This window comes from Malaclemys terrapin, chromosome 14 (assembly GCF_027887155.1).
Source record: "Malaclemys terrapin pileata isolate rMalTer1 chromosome 14, rMalTer1.hap1, whole genome shotgun sequence".
NCBI lineage: Eukaryota > Metazoa > Chordata > Testudines > Emydidae > Malaclemys > Malaclemys terrapin.
Genome location: NC_071518.1, coordinates 7,700,465 through 7,717,148, shown reverse-complemented (window position 1 = coordinate 7,717,148; position 16,684 = coordinate 7,700,465).

The window sequence follows — 16,684 nt, the reverse complement described above, 5'->3', positions numbered from 1 at the left end:
AGAGATGATGGGCAGTGTGGGGATAGGCCAGAAAGGGTCTTGAAAGCAAAAACAAACATCTTGTGTTTTGATGTACTAGAGAAGGGGGGAGCCTGTGGTGGGATTCAAAGAGAAGGGTGATGTGGTTAAAGCAACTGACTAAGAGAATGATCTTTGTGGCAGCATTCTGCACAAAGTACTGGAAACCTCATAAGTGCTTCCTTTCATTACATTTTGATCCTGCTTTCTATTGAGGTTTGAATAAGTTTTCCATAGATTTCTGATAAGCATCTGAATTTTTAGTAGTTTAGCAGAACCTGCAAGCTATATTTGAGGTTCACCTGTCACGAATTGTAAATGGGCACTTCGATTTACATTTCTTCCAGAACACAAATATGCCGTGAAAAAAAAATCACAGAATTTGAGAAGCAAGAAAGAGAGAGAGAGAGAAATAGTGAAATCTGTTCCTCATTTTAATTTTATATATTTCATATGGGATGCGAACCATTTATTCCATAGTAATTGCAGATGTTAGCCTGAGACTAATAATGTAGCTGTTAATAGCTTTATTGCTTTGCCACCAAAAGTTTCCCAGTAGCAATAAAAAGATAACAGAAACAACAGTTTCAACACATACATATGTACTGTTACTCTGGAAGCACTCGGGCTTCTGATCTATCATGTAGACTTTTACCAAGTGTGTGTGAAGTCCAAACATTCTGTCATACCAATGTTTAAAAAAATTATTCTGGTATTCCTTTTAATCAAGCAAACTCATAAAATTGCAGACAAATTCTGCCTTTCTTAAGATGGTACTGCTACTTACTGTGTATTTTTAAAACAAAGCAGATTTTTTTAGACTTTCCATTTTTTGATCCACTCATTAATTAGATTAGATTTACTGGACTACAATTTAGGGGTCTAATCCAAAGTTTACTGAAGTCAGGGGAAAGGCTCTCTGATTGACTTCAATTCCTTTTGATCAAGCTCTAATTGAATAATATGAATGTAAATGGCATGTAAAGAAAATACATTTTACAATCCACCCATGCAGTGTGGGATGTTCTCAGTGACCATTTTATATGCCAGACAAGGTCACTTTTATATTATTGTGCCTTCAAAGGACCACATTTTTGTGACGTTTTTCATAAGCAGATGGTGTCCTACAGCCTGACTAAATCAATGCATCTGTAACATCTTGCAGTTCCTGACATAGCTTTCCAATGGCTATATTTTGCTCCAACTGTACCTTTTGAAAATTTAGATGTAGGCTGCTACTCTGAAACCTGTCATTAATAATAATGATTTTTAAAAAAATATGGCAAAAACAAGCATTCTAACTTGTACCCTTTATCTAACGATAAAAGAAACTGCTCTGACGATGGTAGAAGAAAATAATATATGGCTAATATTTATGAAAACATTTCATATAAGGATACATTTTCAGCTAGATATACAGCATGATGGTATTGTAAACCACAAGAGCAGAGCTCATCTAAAATGTCATCAGATCCCTAAGATGGAATTTTCTTATGTTACAATTTAGGCTTTCCAATCATTCCTTTCTAACCCAACAGACATACAAAGGAACCTTATTCTCTTTCCATCCATTGTTATATATTTGTGTGTTTGGTACCGTAGCGTGAGATTAGGAAATTTTTATTTGAAAAAGGACTCAGAGTTGGGGTTTTTGTATATATTCCATGTGGCAAAGAAGTCATTTTTTTGGTACTGATATTTGCTGAAAGCAAAAGTTAATGTATCATGTTATGCGTCGCCTCTGTCTCTGCATATCCTCAGAAGCCATATCCATCTAGCACATATACATATACATGTATTTTATTAAAATGCCACTGAATTTAAACTGAAAATGCAAAGCACTGAATTAATAACAATCTGCAAATAAACAGAAGAGTAATGCATGGTTTCTAGTTTCACAGATAACAATCTCGGCTTTGCTTTTTTGCCCAGGAACAGGAATGATCAGAATCTCAAGGAAACTTGTACCTCACATTTTTTCCATCTTCAGCACTGCCCGGTGGTTGGTTTTACCTGGCTTTCTGTGGAGCTCACAATATGTTGAATCATTTGTCTGGCACTTAAGATGTTCAAAGGATTGTACAGACACTAGTTAATTAATCCCTTGTGAGGGAAGTGAGTTTGCATAGTTATCCCCATTTTACACCTAGAGAAACTCAGACTCAGAAGGTGAAGTTACTTGCCCCAGGCCAGATAATGAGTCAATGGCAGAGCCAGGCTTAGAACCGAGGACTACTTGGCTCCTATCCCTGTGCTCATTCCAGCAGATCACACAGCTATTGCTGGTTTGGCTGGGATTCCCGGTTCCCTGGAGTTGAGAATGTTAATGGACCCAGATCCTACATACCCAGGAATGAGGCTGATCATTACTTCGATGTAAATTACATTCTGGGACAGCAGAAAAGCTCCTAAAGCTAGATCTGTTGCATTGCAAAGCCCAAAAAGAAAAGCAGTAAGAAGAGTTGTAACTCCATCTATTACCTGCTTTTAGTGGCAGGGCAGGCCAGCCATGAAAACACATCTACCACCTCTTTATTAAAGGTTTGAAAAGCTTTCCTGGAATCATGATAAATGGGGAGTTGGGATAACTTACAATTACTTTCAAACTGTCAGTCTGAGGGGTTTTATATTGCCTCCCATTGCCGCGATTGGCCGAACCTGCGGATGCAGCAGGTAAACAAACCGGCCCAGCCCGCCAGGGGCTTTCCCTGCACGAGTGGCAAAACAAGTTTGGGAACCACTGACCTAGAGTATACCTCTCCCTCTCATACATAGAAGTCTTAGGATCTGATATTTCATCAGTATATAGAATAATTTTGTGTTCTTTATCTGTTCTCGTGCTTCTTGGCTTACCTGCAATCCCAAAGTCTTTGGAAAAATTTATCTCTGTGCCCTATTAATCTTCTAAGTACATCAAGATGGCTATGAAATCTAGATAATTTCTGACACTGGGAGAACTGGCTCACTCGTTGCTCCTGTTCATTGTCAGGGAGGAAACTCCTTTGGTATGGTTGGCCAGCAAAGCAGCAGCCAATGGAAGTTGTAGGTATCTTGCTAATGTTCAACCCTCTTTTGCCTTCACCATGAATCTAAATTCCAAAGGAATCACTCTTCTGAGCAACTGAAGTGTGGGATTTCTGATTAATTGGGGGTAATCCCTTCTCAACACTCCTGATCTTCAATAGTAAAGCTGATATTCCATATGATTTCTTTGGCCTATTTGCTTCATTCCCATCCTATTCGTGTGTGAAATTCTGTCTCCATTCAGGTCTCTGGAGTGTGGGAGGTTTAAAATAATAATTACCCCCCCCCTAAAACTATGGGTTGTACTCTGATTTCAGTTACACTGGTGTAAATCCGGAGTATCACCATGGACTACAATGGAATTACACCAAGGTGAGATCAGAATCATACCCTGTGACTCTAGAAATTATTTCTACCCAGAAGAAACAAAAAACCCTACACAATTTAGGCTTTATTAGTCATCCCTTTCCAATCCAAATCTCCTCACAGAGAAGCCTTGTAAAAGTCTTTCCATTGGCGCTCTTTTCCAGCTTTCCTTTGGTCAGACTACACTACAAGAAAAATGAAGTAATGGTTCAATTGGCCATTGTTTAAGTCAAAAGGCTGTATCAGAATATCTGAAGTCTTTGAATATTAAAGAACATGTTTCAGATTAGAGCTCAGATTTTCTTCTGCAAATATTGCATCATCTTAAGCACCACCTATGGCAAATTCAATTTTACTGTGACTGGGATGTACATATTCTATCTGAGACTGTGAAGTTCACATCCATGGCTTGATCTGAACTTTCTCTGAGTTGAGCTGTGTTCAGAATTCTCAGGAGCTCAGAGATGGGTGTGGTTTAAAAACCTAGAATTCTGTTTCAGAATTTTTGCAGAGAGAGGCCCACACCATGAATCTGGATTTGAAAATTTTAACCCACCAGTTTGCCCAGTAACATAATGTGTGTATATCTAGATATATGTAGAGAGACGTTCCTGAAGTAAGGCTTTAGGGGAAGGCTCCCACTGGTTCAGGTTTCTTATATAGAGCACCCAGTTCCATTTTATTCATCTCACAAGCATTTTTTGGAGGGTGTCTCTGCACATTAGGAGAACTATGAAGAGAGGTGTTACCTTCCCTCTAGCTTTTCTAGCCCTTGTTCAGTTCAGTACTACTGGGTAGTTGGTTGCTACAAGTCCAATCTTGCTGCCAAGAATTAAGCAGGTTCCATTTCCCCCCTCAAATTTCCCTTAACAAATGGACATGAAAAATAGTTGCATTTGCCATAGTGGACTCATTAGTTACAGGTAGTACACTAATAAACAGTATGTCCTCAGCACTGAAAGAACTTCTTATGCATACTTTGGCCCCATTCCTAGTCTTATTAAAGTCAACGGGAACAGGATTGGGCCCTGAAAAGGTATTATTCTTAATTTAAACATCAATGGTTTAACACGGTTGGTAATAATAACCTCTTGGACAATTCAAACTGAAATCTGTTTCCTTGCCGAATTTCTTTTCTCCCATCAGGCATGCAAACTGGTTTGTTATTCTTGGGTTGTTTTTGAGTGCTTTGGGCTGCACACACTGGTTTGTTATTGTTGGGTAGCTCAGGAGTATTCGTCTGCACACCCTAACTAATTTGTTATTGGAGCGGTGCTCTGAGCTCTCCATTCCAGTATGTTACTGCAGGATTGTTCGCTGAATGCAGGGCTGCTGGGTTTTTATTATTATTATTATTTATTACTGAAGTAATTATTTTTTGAGGTTGTTACCCACACAACTAAACATGAACAATGCAAGGTATTGGAGCTAATCAATCTTGATTAACCAACATTTTTAAAAAAGAACTAGGAAACCTGTTTCTTACAATAATTCATTTTAAAATACCATTTCCTTCTGCTGCCATATTCCCACACACTTATCATTTAAATATAACTTTTTATAGGTATCCTATCTGCCATCTTAACATTCCTATCCCCTTGCCATCAGGAAAAAGTTCTTTATGGAATATTTCCTTTTAGGTTTAGTGCAAAAGTAAATAACTATGACAATTGATCTTTTCTTCTTCTTCTTCCTATTTTTTTCTGTTATATTCATTACAAAATTCCTCAATTAATATAATAAATGCATTTCTAAGCCTTCAACTGATAAGCTCCACGTCATCACTGTACTGGTGGAAGAGACAAATTGATATCTGATTTGATAAGAAATTACAGATAGCTAAGAAACTATTCAATAGGATATAAAATAGGAACAATAAAAAAGAAAACTGTAGAGAGATGTACACCATTGAATGAAAATGTATTTTCCTTATCCCATGAACAGTACTACTGGTGATCAGTGGTATCTCTAGAATAGGGCATGCTGGGTCATGTCAGCAGTACAGGGAAGATGCCAATCATAGGGTGGCCGCATTGTGGATCTACAAACTTTTTAAAAGCACAAAGTAAACCAACTGGAAACGTTGGTGAAATCCCTGCTAATAAACTCTTTTGCCACCATGCTCCTCCTCCTAAAGCTAGGGTTGCCAACACTCCAGGATTGTCCTGGAGTCTCCAGGAATTGAAGACTAATCTTTAATGAAAGATTATGTCAGGTGATGAAACCTCCAGGAATAGGTCAAAACCAAAATTGACAACCCTCACTAGAGCAGAGGCTGCTTTATGTATTTATTTATTTTTGTCTTAAGTCTGTCAGTTTTAGGAAAAACAGCTTTGCAGGTATAATAGGTGTAATACCATTTGGAAGAGTTGAAATCAAATGGCTGCCAAACTAACAGCATTATTATTCATATTAGTCTTATGAATATTAATAAAGTAAAATAACTATAGTAGAACTCCTAAACAATTCATATATTATACATAGGATATAGATCTATATAAATCCACTAATATGCAGGCAAATGAACAGATATGCATTCAGTTGTCCATCTGCACACACAGGAATTTCTGTGCGCAGTCATGGTAATCATGCCCCCCCCCAAAATGGGTGTGCAGTTTCCCTTGTATTTTGTACATGAGCAGTTATGTGCACAATCTTCTCAATCAGGCCCTGATGAAAAAACTCTCAATACTATTGTGATTAATTTCAAAGAGAAGTAAACTGAGGCAGACCAGTTAAGCCACTCGCCTAAGGTCATATAGCAAGACAGGGAGAGAACTGAGAAAAGAATGCAGGATTTCTGTGTTCTAATCCTTAGGGTCTTCTTTCTCTAAACTTTAAGCTTTGGTCCGCAGCTGACTAAAGATTTAAGAAAAAAATACTCACCATACCACAGTATAAACGTCATGCTAATGGCTAATCAGAGCACGTATTTTGGAATATTCACGTCAAATATGTATGAACTCTGTAAAAGGAAAGAAAATTTAAACAAAAATCCCACAGAGCACCCACACCCACCTCCTGCTCTTGAAAACAAAAAGAGCAAAATCTTTTGATTTTTATAATCAAAACATCACTTGCTTCATCTTCTTATTTTTCTTCCAATAGAATTCATTTTAAAAGGGACGGCTGTGTATTTCTCATATTAATGTCTTCAGCAGCAGGTCTAATGCCTGAATACACTGAATTACGACTCTGAATGCCAAATTCTGCCCTCAGATAAACACTTGCAACTCCCATTGACTTCTCCACAAGCTGCAGGCATTTATCTGAGGACAGAATTTGGCCTAAAACTTCTTGTTTTGGTTATCCAGCACAGAAACTGGATTTTTTTTTTAAAGGACGCTGTTCAGTGAACTCTGTATAGCATCCTTTCCAGTGCTAAATCCCAGTTTACTAGTAAATGAAGCCCAGAGAGTTTATCAACAATTTTTAACAACTGGGTTGGATTCAGATTCTCATGTTTTACAGCCGGGATATAGGATCTCTGATATGAACACCCATGGATTTATTGGTCCCACAAGGACTCAGGATTCTGCTGGCACCACAGTTCAGAGAGTCAGAGGAAGTCAAAGGTTATCTTTTGTTGGGTAGTATGGGATTTGCCAGTTGACCCCTCCCTCCTCTCTTCTGATTCATCTGCTAAAATCATTAAGGAACTTTCCTTTACCCTCAAGAACTGTTAGTGTCTTTTTAGCACTGAGATCAAGTTACTGACCTCTGTGTTGCCAATATACCTTGAGGATTTCAAGAGCTATGGGGTATTTTCAGTGTTAAAAGGAACAGAGTAAAGAAAAATGAATAGGTGCATGGCCTGAAATGAAGTTTAATGGTTTTTCTGGATAGTTAAGGAGATTCCTCACTTGTTCATACATGTTTGGTGTCTCAGGGAAGCTTTGTTCAAGTAAACGGTTAAATTTTGTTGCATGACAGAGTTTGGAAATAGTGAACTAAAAAACAACCACAAAGAAATGCTGTGTTAACAAGTGGGTTCCATGTTCTGAATGAAATTGGGAGTGAATGGTGGCTAGACTGCCCTGCATCTGAGATCTGCTTAGCCTAGGAGAGTGGGGAGCCATCTTGGGCAGTCAGGAGATGAGCTCTTCCCGCTGGGATTCAACCATTCAGGGAACTTTTTAATCTCTGGTAAATTTTCCATACGAGTCTGGCGGAGTCGGCGGGAGGTTTGTGCTGAATCAGTGCATGTCCTGATTCCTCAATCTATGTCCTCTCCGTGGCTGGTCTCAGCAAGCGGCAGGATTGCCTCCCCTTTGACAGGAAATGACAGGTGACTTTTGCTGCTGCAAGCCTGTTCACCCATCAGACCTTCTTCCCCAGAGGGCCCAGCATCAGGCTTGCCAGGCAGGCCCTGAGTGAGTTTTTCGGATTGAACGGATTGCTTTCCCAAATATGGAGATGGAAAAAAATTGTCCTGCAGATATACATCCTGCTAGCTAGCTACACTTTCCTCATATTATCAAAGAGCAGCTAAAGGAGGTCATTTAAGGCTTCTCCTGTAAGGTTCCCCTCCCCATGCCCCCAATCCTGCCACATACATCAGTGATCTAATCACCTGTGAAACCCAATGCAGGGAGCTGCAGAGTTATTCCATTACAAAATCAAGATTTATTCTGAACATGACAAGCCTAGCAGGGTTTTATGATGTGCATGGCGCCACTCCTTTCTGTTAACCTATTTGTAACATTTATACTCTGGAGCTTTTTATCATTCCTGACACCCCTCCATCTGTTCCTGGCCATTCAGTAGCTGGGAGTCTTGTTTCATTGGACAGTGAAGATGAAATCACTCCATCACGGTAATGGATTACAGTAATTAGGTTATTGTTTGAACACTTGGATTTTAATCTTCTTTTGGGATAAAGTCTCTATTTTTTTTTCATTCCGTTTATAAATGGAAAGCCAAATGCCTTACAAACCCAACAATTATTGGCTTTAAAATTTAATATATTTGCTTTTGATCATGATAACAGGTTCCAAATATCAGACTCTTTTCTTGCCAAAAAAATAAAATAAAATAAAAGCCAATGGACAAATGTTCATGGGCACTAATTATACCCAGCTCATCTGATATAAGGAAGCAGCAAGTGAATTTTATTGCACAGTATAAACTGTGAAAAGAAAAAAGAAAAAGAAAAAAAAAACCCTCAACCCATTGTGTTCAATTCAGCATCAACCATTTGGAACTTCTTAACTGAGTGCAAAAGTACTAAGATGGCCTTGACAAATAACCACAGCGATGCAGCAGGCAGTTCAATGACATGAGCAGCACCTTTTTGCCAACACTTTTAATGACCTAGTTAAAAAGTTAAACTATGTTTACATTAAATGGAACCCATCAGGAAATTGGAAAATATTGCACGTGCTTCTAGATCTGCTGATTCCCAAAACAGCTCCATGGTACAAGCTGGTTTGCAGCAAATCTATACTGGCAAAGGGCAAGGAAGAAGTTCCTTTAGTTCCTTTCTTAAGTGACAGCATTTGCATCTTATTTTCCATGTGATATTTTATTTCTCTTTCACCAGACCACTGCTAAGAAAACAACAAGAGATAGCGTTGGTCTTGTAAAAAGATGGATAAAAGGGAAGGAAGCATTCTTAAGTGGATGGATGGATGCAGCCACTTCTCTTCTTCGTTTTACGAGGAGCACCAGATGAGAGCAAACTATGTCCCATAAAACATTTAAATTCAAGCGTCAAGCTCCAGGATAGTCACGTTGGTCTTATAAGTTGAACTAAAAAAAAAAAAAAGGGCTGATCTTGCTTTAGCCTTTTCACCTTTAAACCGAACAATTGCTATGAACTTTCTACATGTATAGGGAAGTTGGTGGTGGCACCAAGGGTTGGTAGGTAGGTTCTCACCTATGATCTTGTAAAGAGCTGAAACCACCAGGTTAGTAGTGATGAAACTTGTTGCCATATGTTTTCTCTGTGGTGGCCTATGTGAAATGGGGTTATCTCTGTTCAACTCCTAGTACCATATGCCAGTTCATTAAACCTCCATAACAATTGGCAATGAGAGCTCAATTTAAAAAAGGTTATCTCAAAATGTGAGTGGTCAAAATGTGAATTTAGATGCATAAGATGCCATTTGCACATAGATTCATAGATTCTAGGACTGGAAGGGACCTCGAGAGGTCATCGAGTCCAGTCCCCTGCCCGCATGGCAGGACCAAATACTGTCTAGACCATCCCTGATAGACATTTATCTAACCTACTCTTAAATATCTCCAGAGATGGAGATTCCACAACCTCCCTAGGCAATTTATTCCAGTGTTTAACCACCCTGACAGTTAGGAACTTTTTCCTAATGTCCAACCGAGACCTCCCTTGCTGCAGTTTAAACCCATTGCTTCTTGTTCTATCCTTAGAGGCTAAGGTGAACAAGTTTTCTCCCTCCTCCTTATGACACCCTTTTAAATACCTGAAAACTGCTATCATGTCCCCTCTCAGTCTTCTCTTTTCCAAACTAAACAAACCCAATTCTTTCAGCCTTCCTTCATAGGTCATGTTCTCAAGACCTTTAATCATTCTTGTTGCTCTTCTCTGGACCCTTTCCAATTATACATGCAGCTTCTTATGTATAATTACAATAACTGTTCTCAGAAATTAGGCCTGTCATTGCACAAGCACGTATATGTGCATATGTGCGTCTAACTGCTTAAATTACTGCGGCCTAATTTTCTCCCTACTAAGCAGCGTCAGCAGAGAAGCCAGAGGCTGAATGGCCCATCGGAATTAGCCTATCCTCTTGCCCCAGGGTGGTCCTAGTGAACATGGTTGAGCCACATTGGTACATCAGCTTGAAAGAGCTTTATAAAGTCTGGTTTGCAAAGCCACATTACTCACCACACGTGATAGAGCTCTGAATGAGTGATACATATAAAGGCTACGTATTTGTCCATTCTAATGCATATTTTGTATATTTTTCAGTCTCCCTCTGCTTTTTTTCCCCTTTGTCGGTTTATATCATGTTTCGAAATTTAGATTACGGCATAAAGGAATTTGTATGCTGTATATTTTGGCCTGTGTGTGTGTGTGTGTGTGTGTGCACGTGCACGTATGTACCACACATGTGGTCATAATAAAGAGCACGTAAATTACATAATAAGCAGTATGTGTATATATATACAGTAATTGGCGTGAATACTCAAAAGATTTGTTAGGGCCAGATTTCAATACATTTACTCATTTTTATAAAAAAGTCACCCTGAGTTCAATGTGACTATTTGCAAAGCAACATGCTTCTCAACATGAGTAAAGCATCGGAATATGGACTTTCATGTGCTCCGGTCATCATTAGCTACCTGGTGATTATGCCACATTCTAGCTAATGGGAATAATGATGAGTGTAAATAAACCCTAGATCTACCTATGTAGCTGATCTGAAACGGATGAATTTGATTGCTCCCTAAAACGTGTGGCTCTCTGCAGCCTTTGTTGGCTTCAGCAGAGTTTTACAATTCAATTTAAAAAGTGACCGTCATCTGCCTTATTTGCCTCTGCCCTGACACATGATAGAGCTGGGATGCAAGGCCACTTGAAGAAGTTCAAATAACTAAACCGGCTATGACCTGAACTAAAACTCATGGTTTGTGCTTAGGATGGCTGCAGGAGCAGCATCTGGGTTACATTTAAATAGAAGGTTATTCAATAAGATGCTGCATTTTGAAATCCCAGGGAAAAAAAAGATTAATTATTCCATTGATGATAGTTTGGTTATTCATGCTAAAAAAAAAAGGAAAAGGGGGGGGAAATCACTTCCAGAAAGCTGAAACAGAGGAAAAAACCTGTAGTGTTGTGTTGTCTCTGACATTTTGCCCAGGCATCCTAAACATAGCATTAAACATAATCTTTACTAGCAAACTTCTCTTGCTTATTATCCTCCCAAAGGGCAATGCAGAGTTTCAAATGGGCTTTTAATAGCAACACTCCAAGGATCCAGCCCCAGTGTCTTTCAGCTTGTCGAAAGGATTGTATTTCACATTGCATTCATTCCTCGGTATGTTGGCACGGCCTAACACTGGCTTCAAACATTTGGTATTCGAAACAGAAAATCTTGGTGTTTCATTCCTTGACTCACTTCCCCTTGTGTTTCTAGCATCATATAATATTGACAGCCCTTGCCTGTAAAGAAAGGCCAGGGTCTCTCGTTTATTCAGCTGCAGGCTTTAAAAAATGTAGAATAAGGGTTTTGTTCATAGGAGAGGGCAACTGCCAGTGAACTTTTTCTTTCTCTACGTAAAAGTAGAATAGCACAATAAACAGTGGTAAGAGAAGTGGGACCAATGGTATGCATGCACACATGTAGATATAGTTGGCCAGATTTTCTGTGCCCACAATCTCTGTTCTATTCTATTCCTGTAATAAGAGTAAGAGTATGTTTGTGGGTAGGTGTAATTTACATCCTTTAATTGTCTACCGGCTTGATCCTGTACCCACTGAAGTCAGTGGTATAGGATCCAGTCCTAAGTGCTTTACTGTGCCTGCACATCAGGTACTTAAGTGCATTCATTAACTCAGCGGTGTCCTTACATTTCATGAACAAGACCACACCTACCATTTTTTAGGCACAGAAGCAAAGGCCGGGATGAAAATCTGAATGCGATATTTAGAGGTCCCAATTCTGCACCGTGCTTGCAGGAGTGAAGTCTTCCAGTATTCACAGGAGTAATGCTGCAGGGTTGGGCACCCACATCACAGAGATTCTCAAACTCTTCCATAGTGTAGGCCACTTCTAAATAGAAAGATAGACTCGGGGCCAGCTCCCCCATGCAACACATGGAGCAATCCCCTTCAGTTGAGATCGCACAACATTTCTGTGCAACTACGGCATTTACTTACACAGAAAAGTAATGTTTGGCAAATACTTGAGCATTCTATCTGTCGTTAAGTGCAAGATATGTACTCTCTCTTCCCCCCTGCCCCTTAAGTTAACCACACTGGATCAGAGCCCACAGTAGGTATAAATTGGCATAGAAGTGAATGAAATTAAATTGATTTTCACCAGCGGAGGGTCTGGCCCAGTGTCTCCTTTTGGTCCTACTTTAATCTCCCCATCCCAGCTGTTCTCTTTCAAACACCTGGAAATACGGGGGAGAGGCAGAATCATGTAACATTCGAAATTACCATAGACCACCAGTGTACCACAGGCCGTTGCTTGAGAACCTCTGCTGTAGAGTAAGCCATTAAGGGTGCCTAAATAAGTTGCGGTGGTGGATCAGAGTTGCTCAGTTCATGCATTGTTCCTGCCAGATGTCTATTTGGTGGAGGTGGGGAGTATGCCTGTACCATCCCCCGGGCATCATTCTGCATGATTAATACCATTTCACTCTGCTTTTGAATTTCCTTTTGGGATTTTCATGTTCATTTTGGCCATAAACACAAAAGAAATGAGAGAGGGAAAGCGATTTTTGGAGTCATTACTGTCTCTCTTGTTAAATACTTATTGAGGCAATATTTTAATGTGTACTGTTGACCCATTCAATTGTAATAGCTCCGAAGCTGTCATCGGGCATATTACTGTGTAAATATGTATTTAAGCACATCTCAGAGAAGTGGATTTTTGACCTAATGTGCTGCATGAGTGCATCATTTTTGGCATGCACTAGAGTAATCACAGTGGGTTTGATCCTACCACACAGCTCAGGGCGGAGGTTTGTATGGGAAAGCAGGATGTAAGAAGTGATGAACTGACCAGGGGAGGATGGGGAAACAGAGGTCCACACCAGCAGCACCCTTATTAATTTAGGACTCAAAGTTTATCCCTCCTACTTATAGGAGCAAGATCTGGGAGAGGAGCGCATAGCTAAGGATCGCACAAGACTGCGGTGAAATCCTAGCCCATTGAAGCCAATTGGAGTTTTGCCCTTTACTTCAGCAGGGCCTAGATTTCATCCCATATCTCTTCAGACATGGCTGTTGTGTGCCCTTTTCTATCCTGGCACTCAGTACTAAAGGAGCAGACACACAGGTGGTTAAAACTTTCTACCTCTGACTGCAGAGGGCTATGCATAGCATTGAACCTTACTGGAGCCCATGCGTGTGACCTTTCCTTCCGTTTGTGATGGAACACAACAACCCTGCACACCCAGCTGTGCACAGTTCAAGGACCTGAAGGATCAAGGCCCCAAAAGATGGTAGGCCAAAACCTGGTTCCATTGAAGTCAATGGGAGTTTTGCCAAGGAGTCGACGCAGTATTTTATTGAGTATGCTCTGTTAATTGGATAATTGATCCTCATGATAATGTGACGAGATGATTGTAGTGCAATCAGGAACAATATATAAATTTATTCTCTTTGGAGCTGTATATACACAGCTTATCTAAGCCTCCAGGGAGGGATCTGAAAAAGCATTTAGCATTGGCCTAACCCTGTTCCCATTGAAGCCAGTGGTAAAACTCTGATTCACTTCAGAGGGAACAGAGCTAAGCCAAAAACGACCACTTTAAAAACCTTACTCCGTGTGTGTGTGTGTTGTTCATTTTCTTCTCAGTTGGCACACACAGATGACTTGAATGTTTTCATTTTTGTATATGACAATTCTTGAAATAACTGGTGTGTCGTGCCTGTATTTTCCAAAAGACTTTCTCATGGGCCCCAGAAGAGCCAATGGTATAGTAGACTATTCAAAGTCCTAGAACACAAAGTATCTCATTAGTGATGTAATGTCCACTTTTGGCAATGAAATTCTTTCAAGATATAGAAAAAATGCAACTTGTAGGCTATCAGCCTAACATTACTATTTGTTTCAGAGTAGCAGCCGTGTTAGTCTGTATCCGCAAAAAGAACAGGAGTACTTGCGGCACCTTAGAGACTAACAAATTTATTATCTCTAAGGTGCCACAAGTACTCCTGTTCTTATTACTATTTGTAAATAGATGTATTTATTTATATTTTATGTCTATGTGTACACATATGAATGGGAATAGATGTGATTTTGCAAGTAAATAGGGAAAATCCCCAAACCAGCCATTTCATTTACTGCATATAATGAACAGCTGTTTAAAATTTGTCATTCAAAATGTTTTTTCCATGAAAAAATAGCTTTTTCATCAAAATGGAAATTTCTATGGGAAATGTCAATTTTGACTACATTTGTTGGGGTTTTGTCAAAAAAAATATTAAGGCTTGGCTGAAAAATGTTGAGGCTTGGGGATTTTTTGTTTGAATGAAAACCTAAAAACTATAGAAGAAAAATTTTGATGAAAACAAACCCATTTTTGTTTTCATGGGAATAAAAATGATTTCCTGATCAGCTCTTTTACAATATCCTTCAAATAAAAAAATTAAAAAAATACTGAAAATGGCATGACTATAATTAGGTAAGATTTTGTTTCCAGTTCCAATGACATAAAATTGGAACAACCATTAAGCTCGAGTTATTCCATTTTTACACCATTGCAACTGATATCAGAATCTGGGCCAGTATTTAAATCATATCTTGCAACTGTAAGCATCTGCAGTTTGTGATCATGCATTTGATTCTTTAGATTCACTTTTAAAATGTACTTTAATATATTCAAAGAAAATATCAGTTGGTTTAAATTTCAGTCCCTACTTGCTGTTTTCCTTTTGCCCCCTTCCTAGTCTACCTAAAAATATGCTCAGATTTTTACCTACGATTCACCCCTCTGGATACCAGATCTGAGTGTTAAACAGTTCATAACTAATTTGAAGTGGCCACATAAAATTCAAAGTCAAAGGCAGATTTTTGAGCTCTTTGCTTAAATCCATCTCTTTATTTGTTGTAATTCTTAAATTGCATAAAATTGAAATTAAAACGATAAACATACCCCAAAGTGAGAAGAAAATAGTGTAGTTAGATGATTGTTTTTTGTAGTTTTCCCTGTCAGCTATAGATCAGATAGTCTCCTGTTTACATGTAAGAAGGTTGTGAAGTCTGCAATTTAAAGATACATCTGGTTCTCACATCAAATTAAACTGCAACAAAAAGGAACTGGGCCCAAGCACTAGGGCAGATTTTAAAATGTAGGAATGAATGTGTGTTTATATAGTATTTGCATTAATGCTTCCTATGGTTTATTTTGAAAGTGAAGAAAGGACATTGCATAGTAGGCAATTTAACCCAAACAATATCGGTTTAAAGTTAGGGGCATGCTCTTTGGAATATTTTTCTAGTGTTTTGAAGTGTCCACTTAAAAAAAAAAAAAAGGAATTGTTCTGTATTCTGCTCTGTGTTTGGCCTGGCTTGGTAGGCCACTGCAGTCTCATCTGGTATGGATTAGGCCTTCTCTCTCACACTCTGTCAACTTGGGTGTTCTGCACACAGGCTGTTTCTGCAGGGGTCTTGGTTTTGCTTTTTTTAACGGCAGGAAGTGCCCCACTCAGACCACATGTGAAATTGTGTGGGAACAGTGGGGGGGGGGGGAGGGGATGAAAGAGCCCCATCAAACATACCAAAAGTGTGGGTGGAGAGACAGAGATCATAAGGGGAGAGATATGGGCTGAGTAATTGAACCTTCTGGGCCTGGTTGGCAAGGCAGACTGGGAGTGTAGAGGAGGCTTGCTGGATGAAATCCGTCTGCTCTTTGTGACATCTATTTCTAATATTTTATAATATTGCAGGCAGTTAAAAGTGTGAGGGATTACAGCTGCTGCTTAATTTGTTCTAAATTTCCTGCTAGCCTCACCAGACATGTACAGGAAATAGGCAGTAAATGTTTAATAGGTAATACCTAACTGGACAATTAACAGGTGCTGTCACACAGAAAATCCAAACCTGTGTTTGTGCATATCCAGAAGTGAATCAAACAGTGGTCAAAAGACAAGCTCTCGGTGTATTGCAGCCTAGTGTAACAGTATAAAGTAGGTCACATCTGAGGGCTTCAGCCCTCAATGAAAGGCTTCTTGTAAGCAATATGCCCCATCCATAACTCACAGATTGCTCATATTGTAAATTCTGTGGGCCTCGTTCTTTATTCCTCTGCACCATTTAGGCTAGCGCAAAAGAGTGGGAAATGCTACTAGATCAATGTAATAGCATTGTGTACCCCCTTTGCACTGCTATAAATGGCAACACAAGAGGCGCCAGACAATCTAGCCCTATAACTTTGTTGAAATATGGAAGTGATCGAAAATACTTGTTTTGTTGTTTCAGCATTTAACTATTCACTGTTGATTCTGTCACCTGTATGATAAAATATCTTCTGCTCAGGTTCAATACCTAGACCCCATTTGCCTCAGTGCTCCTTGTGCAGAGTCTGTATGTCAGCCTGGTAATAAATAAACCTCATGGAG